Below are 15,000 nucleotides of genomic sequence, written 5' to 3'. Positions count from 1 at the left end.
CAAATACCAGCACCTTGACCAAGTCCATTAGGGTGGCTGTTCTAGGAGTAAGTCAGCTGAATGCCCCTTTTTCTGTTCCCCTAATGAGCCAGCCACATTGTGGCTGCAAGATCTTGAAACAAAATGCCTGACTGCTTGGACTGTTTCCTTCTCCCACTCCCAGGCATCACCCAGTGAACTTTCATTCATCTTTGAAGTCCCAGCTTATATGCTACTTCCTCAGGGAACCTTTCCAAGGACTCCTCCCTCATACACACCTTCAGTGCTAGACCACAGCAGGGCCCCTCCTGTACCTTCTCTGCACATCCTTCATAACACAGACTGCAGCCATCCCAAAAGAATCATCTGCGTCTGCATTTATTTAGTGTGCAGCTTCCCCACTAACCTGTGGGCTTAGTAGGACAGGGACTGGAGGGTTTTTTTGTTGTTGTTGTTTTTTAACTGCTTGGGTATTTCCAGCCTGCTTCTAGGCTCACTTTGGGTATATAATGAGCATCTGTTGAGAAAGTGGATGGCTGAATAAAAGGCAGATCCCTTGGAAGCCACGGAGGGCTGGGTGTGGTGAGGGGGTCCTACAGCAACCTGGCAGCGCAACAGGGCAGTGAGTTACCTCTGCTTTGGCTGCAGGGTTTACCTAAGAACAAGATTTTCCCCTAATGTCTTCATTTTTCAATTGCTTTCCAGGCGATGAAGGTGCATAAAATTATCCACGGAAGATGTACCTTGTAGCGAAAACAGTTACCATTTATTGAATACTTATTTTTGCCATACTGAGGACTTTACATGCATTAATCATAACAGTTCACATTTTAGAAGTGCTCACTAGCATGCCGGGTGCTGTTCTAGGCACTTTCCAAGCCATAGCTCATTCATTTCCTACCCTAGAGAGGTGGATGCTATCATTATCCCCATTTTATAGCTGAAGCTGAGGCCCAGAAAGGTTAAGTAACTTGCCCAAGGACACACAGCTAGCGTGTGTCCAGAGCTAGCGTCTGAACTTACACAGTCTATGCTCTTAAATTCTACACCCCATTGCCTTTCCAATTTTAGTATATGTTCCCCCTAAGTGAGCACCCCCACCCCTTTCCAACATTGCATTATCTCACTAATCCTTACAGCATAGCTGTGAGTATGGAATCCTTCTTGGACTGATGAGGAAGCTGAGGTTCAGGGAGGGTAAGTACTCCGTGAAGGAGCCAAGATGTGAACCTGGGAGTCTGTGATTCCAAAGCCTGCGTTCTTCCTCTCGATGTTTTGAATTTGTCCCCTTGGGATCTGCCTGCATTGTGAGGCAGGTTATACCAGTGATTTGAGAACAGAGTTTGAAGAAGTGTGCAGGTCTGGAGAGGTACAGGGGACTGTCCCTTGCACTTGCCATGGTAAAGAAAACCTGATTTCTAGAAGTTCAGTGGATCCCACAGCACCGGACTAGTCGAGTGCGAATGACACCTGGGTTGACTAAAGGATTTTAAAGGACAATAAAAGTGCTAAGTACTGGGATTATCTTGGAGATAATCGGCTGGAGATCATTCCAGCCAGGAATTATTAGATATGCCCACAGCAGTTTCGGTTTTTTTGGGCTCCCAGCTACCTTGAGAAAGACCAACTGAGCCTGTGAGGCTGGGACAGTTGAGTGGCCTGTCTGAAAGGGAGTAAGACCCATCTGTAATGCTAAGGAGTTATCAAGTTGTCAGGAGCCTTACAATTGCTCCTCACATTCTGAATGTACCTTAGACCTGAGTTAAAACCCTTGTCCCTTCCTGGCTGAAGGGTTTGGGGGTAATACTTACCCTCTCTGAGCCTCATTTTTTTTTTTTTAATCTGTAAAATACAGATGGTGCTCATAGCATAGATACTCACAGATACACGGGTCTAATGGGAGAAGTCAATGAGACATTTATGCAAATCTCTCAGTGCAAAGATCAGCATGCAGTAAGTGGTCAGTATGGGTTCATTATTGCTCTGAACACTGTCGCCCTCATCTGCAGCCAGGTTTCCTTGTTTGGGGTGCCAGAACAACTCTCCACAGCTTTTCCCAGAGCAGGCAGAGCCACTCTTGGGACAGAATGGACAGAGTTTGGGGCAGCCATCTCACACTTGCCTCACCTCTCTGAAGAGTGGGGCTGGCTTCTGAGAACCGCAGCACCCCATAGCTCTCTGGGGAGTTAGCCTGCCGGTGATGGGCTCCCACACCACTCTGTAGGACGGTCCTGAACAACTCCACTTTCACAAGCAGTTTTATGTTTTTCAAAAACTGTAGAATTTTTAGGTCTTAGAAAACTCCAGTTGTCTGTCCCTTCATTATTTGACTAAGTCCTCTGTGCATCATCCTCTTCATGCAGTAAGTAAGCCTGTCGGGTTACTAGTAGTGACAGGCAGCTCACTACTGAATCTCATAGTAGATAATAATTATCATTATTAATGGTTCCAAATATGGATTTAAAGCTTACTATAACCATGCACTGTGTTCTTGACATTTATTCCTTAAAATGGCCTTCTGTGTATGATCCTCATTCTGCAGAATGAACAGTTAAGACTTGTCAGGTTAAGTCACCTGCCTGAAACCACACTGCTCATACACGACATGTTTGTGCTGCAGAGCCTAGATATTTTGATATTGACTTTTGTGGATTTCTTTGCCTAATTATCCACTACTTCCTTACTCTCCCTAACTATTCATTCTAGATGAATGTTAGCACTTCATTCTGGATAACTTAACTCACTTAGGCTACAGTTGTGTGAAGCTGGTTTTCATAAGAGCTAATGTTTACTGAACATTGGTGATGTGCCAGACATTGTGTAGGTGCCTTTCATTTAGTCCTTGACCCTTACCACAATCCTAGAAGCACGTGCTATCTGCTTTTATCTGCTATTATTTTATAAATGAGGACACTGAGGCACAAGAGGTGAAGTAATTTGCCCCATCACTCACCTAGTAAATGGCAGAGCTAATATTCAAACCTAAGGACTGACCTTGGAGCACGGGCTCCAAACCACTGGCCTTTCCTGACTCCTCCAGGACTGGGGAAGGATGAAGCTTCTCGTGTAAGGCTGTCAGACAGTTTCAAAATCCCTCCACATTTTTCTTCTGAAAGTCTGCCATTATTCTGGTTTAGCCCTGCCTTTTCTCCAGAAAATTTATATACCCTTGAGATGTTTGCACTTGATCTTTAAAAACCATTCGTTTTCCATTTTCAAGGATATTACATAGTCATTGTGTAAAAATTCAAATAATGTAGATAATTTTAAAAAGGAAGAAAAAGAAGCACCTGAGATCTCACCACCCAGAAAGAGCCACTCTGTACCACCAATCTGGTGATGTTCTTTCTAGGCAACTTGCTGGTAACATCTGCAACATTCATTGTGTGCCTCTTACATCCACATGCAGGTTTATGGAAGCCTTTTTTGTTTGTTTGTTTGTTTGACTGAACAACATGGAGAAAGCTCCATGTTATGGCATGTAGATTCACACCGTTCTTTTAGGTGTCTGGTTATCTGGTTGGTTAACCATGACCTATTTGAATAGTATTTAATAGTATTTTTTATAAATATTTAATATTTAGGTTGTTTCAAAGTAGTTGGTTTTATTAATGCTGTAAATAACATTTTAAAAGGATGTGAACCTTGGAATTATTTCCTTGGAATAAATTCCTAGAACAAGAATTAGGGGGTCAAGATACCCATATATATATATATATTTTATTGATATTACCGCTCTCCCTAACAGTAAGTTCTAGTGCCATGTACCCCACCATTACTACATACGAAGGCCTTTTTACCTGAGTCTCTTTGTCGCTGTGTTTGGTAAATTTCAGATGATTTTTTTCATTATTGTCAAATTGGGGAGGAATTGCATCTCACTATTCTCATAATGAAATTTATTTAAGATTGGGCATTTTTCCATATGTCTATTGGTTTATGTTACATTTGGTATGTTACATTTGGAATGAAAAGTGACAATTTGAATAATTAAGTCAATGTAGAAACTGCTGTGTCCTAGACATAACCTAGGAAGCTTAGCAAATATAAAAATTTCCACTTTTAAAAAATGAAGAGCTATATATCCAATTCTTCTGCCCCCAGTACCCATCGTGACCTTTGCACAGATATGTCCCAGAGAGTACACCTGGCTAAAGGGAATGACCCTCTGTAGGCCTCAGGTCTCACAGACTCCCAGTGGCCATTAATTGATAGGGAGTCCCCTAGCCCTCAGTGGTTAGGGCTTAATTAATGTCTTGTCTGGAGTCCAGAATCACTCCCCAGAGATAGTTTCAGTAGTCTGTTACACACCCAATGGCTAGGAGTTATTGCTGATCTTTGCAACACTTTATTCTCTCCTCCCTTGACTATTTATGTACTGAACACACACTGTTTATGTTCCAGCCATGCCTTTGGGTAGTCCTTGCAAAATAAATGCCCATTTAGTAGGCACAGCAAGATTTAGTACTATCTGTGTAGATCAGAAACTTCAGACTTACTCTAGAATAGACTCCCGGTCCTCTTCTCTGCCATGTAATTAGGCTCTACAATAAAGGGTAAAGAAAAAAAAAAAAAAAAAAAAAGCTAGGCTTTAGCTGATAATAGACTTGAGCTAGAATCTTCTATTTTCTGACTGTTAGCCTGGAACAAATGACTTGGCCTCTGTAAAACCACGCAGAGTTGTTGTGAGGATTAAATGAGATTATCTATGTAAAACGGTCAGCATAGTCAATATTAGCTCTTCAGATAGATCCCAACTGGAGACCATGGGGTACATGTGAGTGGGCTTTGGCTCACTTATTTTTCCTTGGGAGAGTAAACTGAAGGTAAATATATGGGAGGAAATGTGCAATAATAATATTCCCAGCAATCCTATCCATCGCCCTGCCACCTCCGTGCTTTCTGTACCACTTTGGCATTGCATTCGTCTCCCTGTGTAGTGACTATCCACTGGCCTTCAGCTTCCCCAGCTCAACTGCAGGCTCCCTGAGATCAGAAGGTGGTCATACTCCACTTTGAACCCTCTTTTTTATCTCCGGCTTGACCCAGAACAGGTGTTTCCTTCTTATCAAGCAATAAATATAATCTCATATTACCTACTTTGCTTTAGGTTCTATGGCATGGAATAGCTGTTGTCATGGAATAAATATTTGTACAACTAATTAATTAGGAGCAAATTAATTAATTCACTTACAAATTGCTTTCCCCTTTAATGATATATTATCAATGATATATCATGAGTAGTTCTCTGTCTGCCCTTTAGGGTACTATATTTGCTCTATTTATGACTCAGATTGAATTTGGTTATACTTTACTGAGGACACGTTATGACCCGGGGACTATGATAAACCTTGTAGAGATTACAATAAAAAGTAACACTTGATTCCCATTTAGTACTAAGGAGATCCCTGATAATGTTGCCTCATGTGCAATGAGTCCCTTGGAAATGCTACAAAAATGGTGTACAGAGTTGGGGATGACTTGGAGGAAGATATTTGATTCCTTTTATATTTTCAAATCCTGTTTCAAGTATCAAGGGACTTTACATTTTAAACAGGGTTAGACTTTATCCTCTAGGCTGGGAGTCAGCAGGTTTTTGTTGTTGTTGTTGTTGTCTTTTTTTTTTTTTTTTTTCCCTCTCTCTAAAGGTCCAGATAGTGAATGTTTTCAGCTTTCCTGGCCACACAGTCTCTGTTGCCACTGCTCACCAGCCATTATGGTAGGAAAACTGTCGCAGACGATATGCCCACAATGGCTATAACTGTATTCCAGTAAAACTTCATTTATAAGACTGGCGGTGGAACAGAATTGGCCTGAGGGGCAGGACGTAGTTTTCCAACCCCTGCTTTAGGCAATGGGGAGTATGGGTGGTTTTTGAGCAGGAGGTGCTTGATTAGATTTTTGTTTTTCAGAAAAGTCTCTAGCTGCTGACATGTTGCCATCTCCTTTCACCTTCTGTACTTAGAGTACCCTTACTGTTTATACCACACTTTACCACTTACAAAGCATTTTCAAATCCCACATAATCCCCGCTAGGAAGGTTGGGAATCATTACCCATGTTTTAAGGAAGAGGAATCAGTTCTAGAAGAGTTAGATGGTTTGTCCTAAGTCACAGAGGTGGAACTAGAGCCCCAAATCCTCTGATGCCAGCTTGGGGCAATAGTGGAGACCCCTGACCTCCATCTGCCCACTCCATTTGGCCAGCCAGATATCTATTTTATATGTTGGTTATTTTCCTCCAGCTGAAGGGTACATTCTTAAAAGGAAGTAATATATCTCATAGTCCTTTTATATTCTGCAAAGTATGAGGCCAAGATTTTGGGGGAGACACTTAAGAAATAATTACTGATCACTCACCACTGGATCTTGTGGTTCTTCACATTCAAGTTTCGATTCCCTTCCATTTAAATTCAGTTAACTGCTTGGTCAGATCTGTTGGCAAGTATTACTGCTTATCCGTCTGAGATTGAAGAGTTAATGTTTGTCCTTTGTCCTTCCAATTGAAAAATACCCCAGCAGGCTTCTCAGTAAGGAAAAGAGAGCTGTTAACTTTTTGGGGTTTGTCTGAGTCTACACTTTCCCCAAATGGTCAAAAAGCCAAAGGGAATTGGCTTTCTTTTTGCCTTCTGGAATTACTAAGCATAGGTGTACTTGGGGGCAGAATTAGACACCAAAAAGCAAGGTTAAGATCAAAAGTCATATATTTAGAGTCTAGAAAGGTATTGGATATGTAGTGATCATGAAACCTTTTTCTCATTTCTCAATGTGCCATGTTTGACCTTTTCTCACAATTTCTGCTATTTATACCTGCGTCTCCATTATCTATCATCCGCACCACCAAAGAGAGGTCTCCGTTTTGCCCCCTTTACCATCCATCCACCACACAGCAGCCAGAGTGATATTTATGAAATTTAATCAGATCACATCAGAGCCCTTTCTGAAACTCCCCAAAGATATCTTACTGAATTTAGAGGGAGGTTCAAACTCTTTACAAAATCTGTGAGAACCTACATCACCAGGCCTTGACTACCTTCCTGACTCCATCTCATGTCATACCACTTTCACTGTTGCCTTCTATGACCTGGATCCCCCAGTCTTGGACATGTAGGATTCATTTTCATCATCTAGCCTTTGCACTGGCTGTTCATTTTGTCTGGACTACCCTTCTCCCAGATCTTTTCAAAGTGGGTCTCTAACTGATGATGTCTCAACTCTAAGAGTGTCGTCTCCAGGATGCCCTCCATAACCTCTTCTCCGTCCTTTGTGTCCTCTGTGGCCAGTACCCTATTTTTTAGGTTTTTTATGTATTTGTTGATTGTGTCTTTGTTTGCATTTATGGAGAACCTCAATAAGCATTTGCTGAATGAATGAACAAATGAATTCCTATCATTAGAGTCTTCAAGGAATCATTCAACTTTACAAATAGAACAGAGAACTTTAAACTTTTGATCTTAAGGACCATTTAATTCAATGGTTTTCAGATCTTCTTTAGCAGTGAAATCATATTTCTAAATCCAGCTTAAGCCCAATCCCAATATCTGAGACAGAATAAAGCTAAGCTGTTCTAGAGAAGGGGGTTGCAGTGCTCCTCCATTCATTCTGAGTCACACCCTGGAGTCCTAGGGCTCAAGCAAGCCCATGTTGATAATGACTGAAGCAAACCCCCTCATTCTACAGATGGGAAAACCAGTGCTTAGAGCAGTTCTCCTCCACCCAAAAACTCTTCAAGAAGAAAAGGGTCACTGGTTTGCATCCTAGTCCCCAGCATGGTTTCTGGCACAGAGCAAGAGCTCAGGTAACATGAGTTGAATTGTTTAGGTGACACACTGAGTTGAAGGAGAAATGAATTGGGTGCCAAATCTGGAGGTTCTGATCTTCCAGTGCAGCAGTGAGAATGGTAGAGGGACCATAGCTTCTATCTAGCTAAGATTCAGGTACCTCGCTTGGAATCAGGCAGAGTGGACAAAACCAGCATTATGATCCCAAAGACCTCTCATATGGATGTAGAAGCCACTAATGCTATTATTTTGTACCTTTCCCAACCCTCTGATTCCATTTGTCAAAGAAAGCAGGGAAGATAGTATTGCCATCTCCTTTTACCTCCTCTTTATTCTTAGTCTCTTTCTTCTTCCTCTTTCTTTTCTAGAAAATTATAACATGATGCAGGCATGCAAAACAGCGTAGAGGAGAGTGTAGTGAATGAAACAAACAATGTGAACCCACACTTAGCTTCAGAGAGAAAATGTTACAAATCCAGCAGACACCTTCCTCCTCTGTTCTTTCTCCTCACTCCTTTAATCCCTTCTTCTCTTCTGTTTACTCCTCCCCTCTCTCCTGATTTCTCCCCTCATCTCCTCCCCCAACTCTCTTTGCCCTGCCACCTCTCTTGTCTTCTATATCACACTTTTTCCTCCTCATTCTTATCGCTTCTCCCTTTCTTTTCTTCCCTATTAGCCCCTTCTTTTGCTTTCTTCTCTCCTGGCTCTTTAGTGAGCACGTGTGGGTCAGCGACTCATTCCTATGGCTGTTCACTGTCAAGGATGGGAACTCAGCATCTCTTGGAATTGCTTCTCCTACAAATTTTAGGTTATCTGCCTTTGCAGTGATAGTTCTTTGGCCATATATCCCCCTGGCTAGAAACACTGGGTGCTTCTGCTGTTACTTCTGAAAGATCCTGTCCAGCTTGCTTTCTCTAGGGTGAAATTTTACTATAATTAGATGCAAGTGCTTGACAGTTTGTCCAGATTTTTCTCATAGAGGAAACAGCAATAACCTGATACATCTCCATATTTTACTCAGCATTTCCAGAACATTTTTCTGATATTTCTCCCTGCATTTCTATTTCTCTATATCACTGGGGACATTTTCTACCACTTTTCAGGTTATACTCTGTTGACTTTGAAGAATTTGACTTATTCTTCCGGGGACCAGACACTGGGAAAACTGCCTGCTCAGACATAAGGGAGAATGTAGACCCTTTTGGAATTATCATTAGAGGAATAACTCTATATGTCAGCAGGGAGTGGAGGTTCAGGGTTGAGTGATTATGCCTCACCTCCTTTATCAGCTCAAGGCCAGAAAAGCCAACAAATAGACCATTGATTTGCATTCCTATAAACAGATTCATTCATAGGGTATAGTTGACTCAGGTCACTTCTAGGTTCTTTCTCAATGTTGAGACTTTGATACTTCCTATTTCAGTAGTGGGGGGCGATGATCTAGTGGCAGTGAAAGGCAAGAAACTCCTTCCTCATTAGTAGCACCTTCTTTGGTTCTGTGGCAGCTGGGAACTCTGTTACCCTCTTATAGTCTGAGATTTCATTTGGCAATTTCATCCTGCAGGTTATCTACAGCTGTTATGAATAAATTGGATAAGTCTTCCCATTCCAAAAAGATTTATGTTCCTGTGTAAACCCATCCAACACATTTGGTTGATTAAAATGCTTGTACTTAGACTAAAATAAGAATGGCTCCAGTGACCCTTCCACACTCTTTAGTAGCAATGCTAATGTTTTCACAGTGTTTTCAGATTTACCAGCCAATTTTGGCCTTACAACAAGTTCTGCCAAGACCAGCCATTTTGCAGATGAGGAAGCTGTAGAAGGAAAGATTTGACCAAGCAGAGTGTGGTCTGGCAGTACCCAAAGACCTCAAACCTTTATTAGATCAGGGAGCTTCCCTGGTGCCTGGAAGAAATTGAGTGACAACCAGAGCTGCCTAGAGTGAGGGCCAGCAGAAGCAAACTACAGCCTGGGCTTGCCAGGGACCCCACCTCTGATATATACACATACACCACACACCCACCAAGGATAATTGTCAAGCCTTGGACTCTGCAATGCTCCATCCACTGTGGTACTGCAAAGTGTTGGCAGGCAACTGCAATGAAGGCTTTTCCACTTCTGGATCCCTGCCTACACTGCAGAATTTTAACAAGGAGAAGGGAAGGGGGGGAAAGTTTATGGTCTGATCTAATCACAGATGAACTGAGAGCTCAGTGGCAGCCAGTAGTTGCAAAAGCAGAGGGCTTCAAAGCTGTTACAGAGCCCACCCTCTGTTTCTGAGGTGAGCAAATGGTGTGCCTAGCCAGTATCATGTGTGGCACCTAGTAGGTGCTCAATAAGCAATGGCCTTATTGTTCTTATTCTTACCATGACTATGACTATGCGTTGGGCCCCAGGTCACACAGAGATAGCACAAAATTCCAGGACCTGAAAGTCTCTGCTGTGGGCTGTAGCAAATCTCAAGTAGCATTAAGGATGGAATTAATAAAAATGAAACTTTAAAGGGAAAATGCTATCAAATGTCTCTTCTGTTCTTTTGTTGTTCTTTGTGAGACTGGTTTTTCCCAAGGGACTAAGAAGCTCTCTATGGCTTTTTGTTGTCCATTTCCTTCTGACTCCTTCCTGGTTCTCTGTTATAGGGACCTCAGATTATTGCTAAATCCAGTGTCCCTTTCTGGCCTCCCTACATGCTTTCTGCTGGGGTAGTTGTGAAGCCCTGTCTGCCTCCCATACAAATCTCAGGCCAGTGAGGACATATTTCATTGCTTTTCACTTGATGGGGCCATGGCATTTGCCTAAGAGAAAGGGCTTTGACACACTGATATTGGGCAAATCACAAAAGCATAAAAGCTCATGTTTCAATATCTTCTCTCTTCCTCCATCTTTCTTCTTTCTTTCTTTCTCTTCCTTTCATTAACGCTTTCCTTCCCTCCTATTCTTCTTGCAACAGCAAGGACATATGCACAGAGAGCCAGGCATTATCTTCTGGCAGCAGTCCAGCCTACACCCAGCCCAGCTCCCTACCCCCTGGTCACCCTCCAGGGTGGAGAATGGAGAAAGGCACTGAGCTGAATACATGCACCCCTTTCCTGAGGGCTCTCTTTAGGATGTCACTCTTTGACATCTGTACTCAACCAAGTCCCTCCCACAGTGCCTAACCTGGACAGAAGCAGCCTCCTCTTGTGCTGAGAGGAACATCGCCCTCTTCAAGTCCCCCAGTGCACCTCACATCCCTCAGACTTCAGCCACTGCGGGTCTGGCCCTCGCTCCATATTCTCAACTCTGACCAAAGCCCCTAGGAGTAGGGGTAACATTCCGTATTCTGGAATGGAATACTAATACTTCTTTAGTGAGACCTTTTCCCACAAAGAGTTATTCCCATGTTTATACCTACCCTGCTGAATGACCTAGAAGAAGTCACCTAATCTCTGTGAACTCCGTTTCCTTCTTTCAGAATGAGAAGAATAATTGGCTTATGGAATTAAGTATCTGGCACATAATAGGTATAGTAAGGATCAGCCAGCAGACTTCTTGGCTTCCTATCTCCCTTTTCTCCTGTTTCCCAGCCTGTGCATTGTTCCCTGGTTGTCCCACCTCACCCTTGTCTTGCCTGAACATAGACCTTTATACAAATGATGTGGTCTCAAGCCAGAGCCTGGCCACCCTCCATGATCCCAGCTGGGCCAATGCTTGGGGCTATCCGTCTGAATCCCAGTGCTGTGTTGCTAGACAGCAGCACAGGATTGGAGGGAGTACCCAGAGCATACAGACAGACAATGAAGGAGCCAGAAACCACCGTTACTGGGGCCAGTGTTGAGCAACTCCTCAAAGACCACATCAGTATTCCCTAGGATGAGATCCAGAAATTATGGGCCCAGAGTTGATGTGGAATGGCTTGAATTGGTCTGATAATTTAGTTAGTATAGCACAGTGGACAAGGACATGAATTTTGAAGATGGACTGTCTAGGTTTCAAACTGGCACTGCTATTTTCTGAATTTATAACGTAGGGTAAACTACTTAACCTCTCTGTGCTTTAGTTTCCCTATCTATAGTATGTGGCTAATAATATTACTTCATAGGATGACTGTAAGGTTTTAATGAAGTCACACTTGTAAAGCATTCAGAAAAGTGACTGTCTGTCCAGAGGCACTTAATAAATGTGGGCTCCTTTTATCATTACTATTGGAATCATTATCATCATCATTATCAAAGTGTGAGAACCAGCAAAGCTGCTGCACATAGTGGGTGAAAGAATTGATTGATAAAATAGAGGTGGATATATGAAATAGTTTACATAAAAAATAGATACAATAAAACTGAAAGCAATAGCAATTGACAGGAGATAGGAGACAAAAATCAAATTAGGAAAGAGGAGAAAAGCATAAACTTTGTTGTGAGCTTCCTAGTAACCCACAGCAAAAAGGGAAATCCAATAAGACATGCCATTATCATGATTTAGTGCTAGGAAATATATAATATCATCACTAGAAACTTCAGCTCTAAGAAGGTCTTATCATAAGAATATTTGGTTTGATTTTTTTTGCAAATCCAAGATTTCAGGTTTCAACTCTGTAAGAATAGAGAATTATAATGAGATTTGGAAAAGTATCATAGTAAAAATGATTGAAGGAATGTGAGCTCTTTAACACCCCAAAAAAGAAATGGTTGGAAGAAACATGATGTTCCCTTTGAAAACTTCGCTACCACATGAAGTGGGGAGTAGCATTGTTCTGCAGTGTTTCTGAAAACAGAACCAGAACTCTGTGGTGGAATATCTCAAGAATGTAAGTTGAGTTCCAGCTAAAGACATAAATTCACACAAACTCAAGTAATCCAACAGTGCAGTCAAGTGACCCATGAGGTCTCTGTCCATGCAAATGTTGTCTAGATGGCCAGCCTTCAGGACTATGCCGGAAGGCTCACTGCATTGTCAGGGAGCACAGCGATGACTCCTGAAAACCTTTCTTTCATATTCTCCAAGTTTACAGAAGATGGGAACAGATTATCAAAAAGAGAGACGAGCTTGTCTCCCTCGAATGTGGATTAATGACTCCAACAAAACCATTCCCTACAAAGCTACTCACTTAGAAATCAACAGATAGTCTGGCTACCAAGTCACTTTTTTAAATTACTGTTTAAGATAAAGACTATTAGAAAATCAATTGGTTAAGCAATTGTCAGTAGATTTGGGACAACCCTCTCCTCGTTGGAAGTGAGTATATTACCTGCCACCAACCTCCTCTATGTGTCCCAGTTAAAATCAGCACAAGCAAGTGTATATCCCCCAGGATCCCACAGCCCCAACCCAGCTCTCTTCCATCAGGGTACTTATCACCTGTGCTGCTGTCCTCTTGTCCTCAGCAGAGCTCCTTTGGGCAGTGCCATATCTTGTTCAGCATCATATGAGCAGTTCCAATGGAGAGCTTGTCCCATAACAGACATCTTTAGCTTATAGTTAGGAGCATGCGTTCTAGAGCCTGACTGCCTGGGTTTGAATTATGGCTCCATCATTTACTGGCTCTGAGGTTTTCAAGACTCTGTTTCCTTATTTGTAAAATAGGATTGATCTGAGTACCCCCTGCACACTTAGACACACACACACACACACACAATTGTAGTATAAGTTAAACAAGAAAATAAAAGTTAAGCTTTTAGCGTAGTAATTGCTTAGCCTATCAGGGATTGGCAAACTATTTCTATCAAGAGTCAGATAGTCAATATTTGCAGTTTTCGATGGTCTCTGATACAACTATTCAGGTCTGCTATTGTAGCATGAAAGCACCCATAGATAATAATACAGAAGTAAATGTGCATGTTGGTATTCCAATACATCTTATTTACACAAACAGGTTGTGGGCACGATGTTTGCCAATCTCTATAATTATATACAGCAGCAAGTCATATGACCAGAAGGAAAATTGAAGCAACCACAGAGGCAAACGGGAAGAAAGAAGGTGATAGAATGGTGGTTTCAGTAGCAGCACCCAGTGGTTAAGGATATGGGCTATAGCGACAGGAAAACCTGGGTTTAAATCTGGTTTAGATGAATGGTATACACTCTCTGAGCCTTGGTTTCCTCATATATAAAATACAAAGTGGCAAGTAAATGGGACCTATCTCAAATGGCTGATATGTGTGGATTAAAAGAGATCATGAGACATAGTGCCAGGCACTTAGTACGATCTCAATAAATGTGACCAATGGGAACGTTGATGGCAAAGTGACTGTTGAGCTGAACTAAATCAAATTGAGTGATGGCATCTCCTTCCCTTAAGGATGCCAGAGAGTATGACTCATTAGGTAGAGCAAGGGCTTTTGATCCTGAAAGTGCCTGGCATCCTGCCTTGAGCCTTGCCTTCTATTTCACTGTCTGTAAATGGGACCAGTATTCCCAGCTTTCTCCCTGCAGAGGCAGCTGTAATGGGACCACGGAGGGAGATCTTGCCTAGAAATATGATGTCAAGTCGGCACCAAAATCAATGATTGCAGTCTCCCTACGTGTCAGAAAAGAGCCTCCTCAAGTGGATCTGAGAATAGCAGGGCCAAAAGATCAGTAACCGAGAATATGAATTTTTGTCCATGGCTGTACAGAGCCACTTGAAGACTCAGGATTGGAACAGGTCTGGGAAGGCCCTTGGCTTAGATTGCTTTGTTTGATATTAGTGTCCTGGAAATGGACCTCTGTGCATATCACATTTTGTTCGGGAAGATATTGCAATCAAAGATGAGGCTCACAATGTTCCTTTCCATTCCTTGTTGACACATGAAGACTGCCTAACAAATGGGTCTTCCTACTGTTCATATTGTGCTTTTTTGTTTTTGTTTTTGTTTTAACTCTAAAAGATTTTATTCCTCACTTTTTTTTTTTTTTTTAAATCAGATTTTCCAGAAAAAAAATATCTGGACTTTTACAGCACTAATTAATGTTATCAGGCATCTCTTCCCTAATCATATAATAATTGGCATTGATTTTCAATTTATGTCATCTCTCTCCACTAAATTCGTGGGATTCTCAAAAAACTACCTTTTTCCCCCCCAGCCCTCGAAATCATAAACCTGTTTTTCCTTTCCTTTCCCTTCCCTCCCTTCCTCCCTTACTCCCTTCTCTCTTCCAGTTTACTTCTACCAAGCACCCAGTGTGTTCCCTGTGTGCCAAACATCATGCTGGGTATCAGGGATACCTTTAAGTTCTCAAGCCCAGAGAATGAAATGGGCAAGTTACAGACATGATGGTACG

General features: G+C 42.0%; 1 protein-coding gene across 1 annotated transcript in view; it reads left to right on the top strand.

The window, feature by feature from the left end:
• Window positions 1-15,000, top strand: part of DOCK2 (dedicator of cytokinesis 2) — a 424,170-nt gene that overhangs the window by 235,565 nt on the left and 173,605 nt on the right. The gene's annotated exons all lie outside the window — the stretch shown is intronic.

The sequence above is a fragment of the Neovison vison genome, chromosome 1 (genome assembly GCF_020171115.1).
Source record: "Neovison vison isolate M4711 chromosome 1, ASM_NN_V1, whole genome shotgun sequence".
Lineage (NCBI taxonomy): Eukaryota > Metazoa > Chordata > Mammalia > Carnivora > Mustelidae > Neogale > Neogale vison.
The sequence above is the reverse complement of the archived record's forward strand: the minus strand, read 5'-3'. Positions and strand labels throughout refer to the sequence as shown.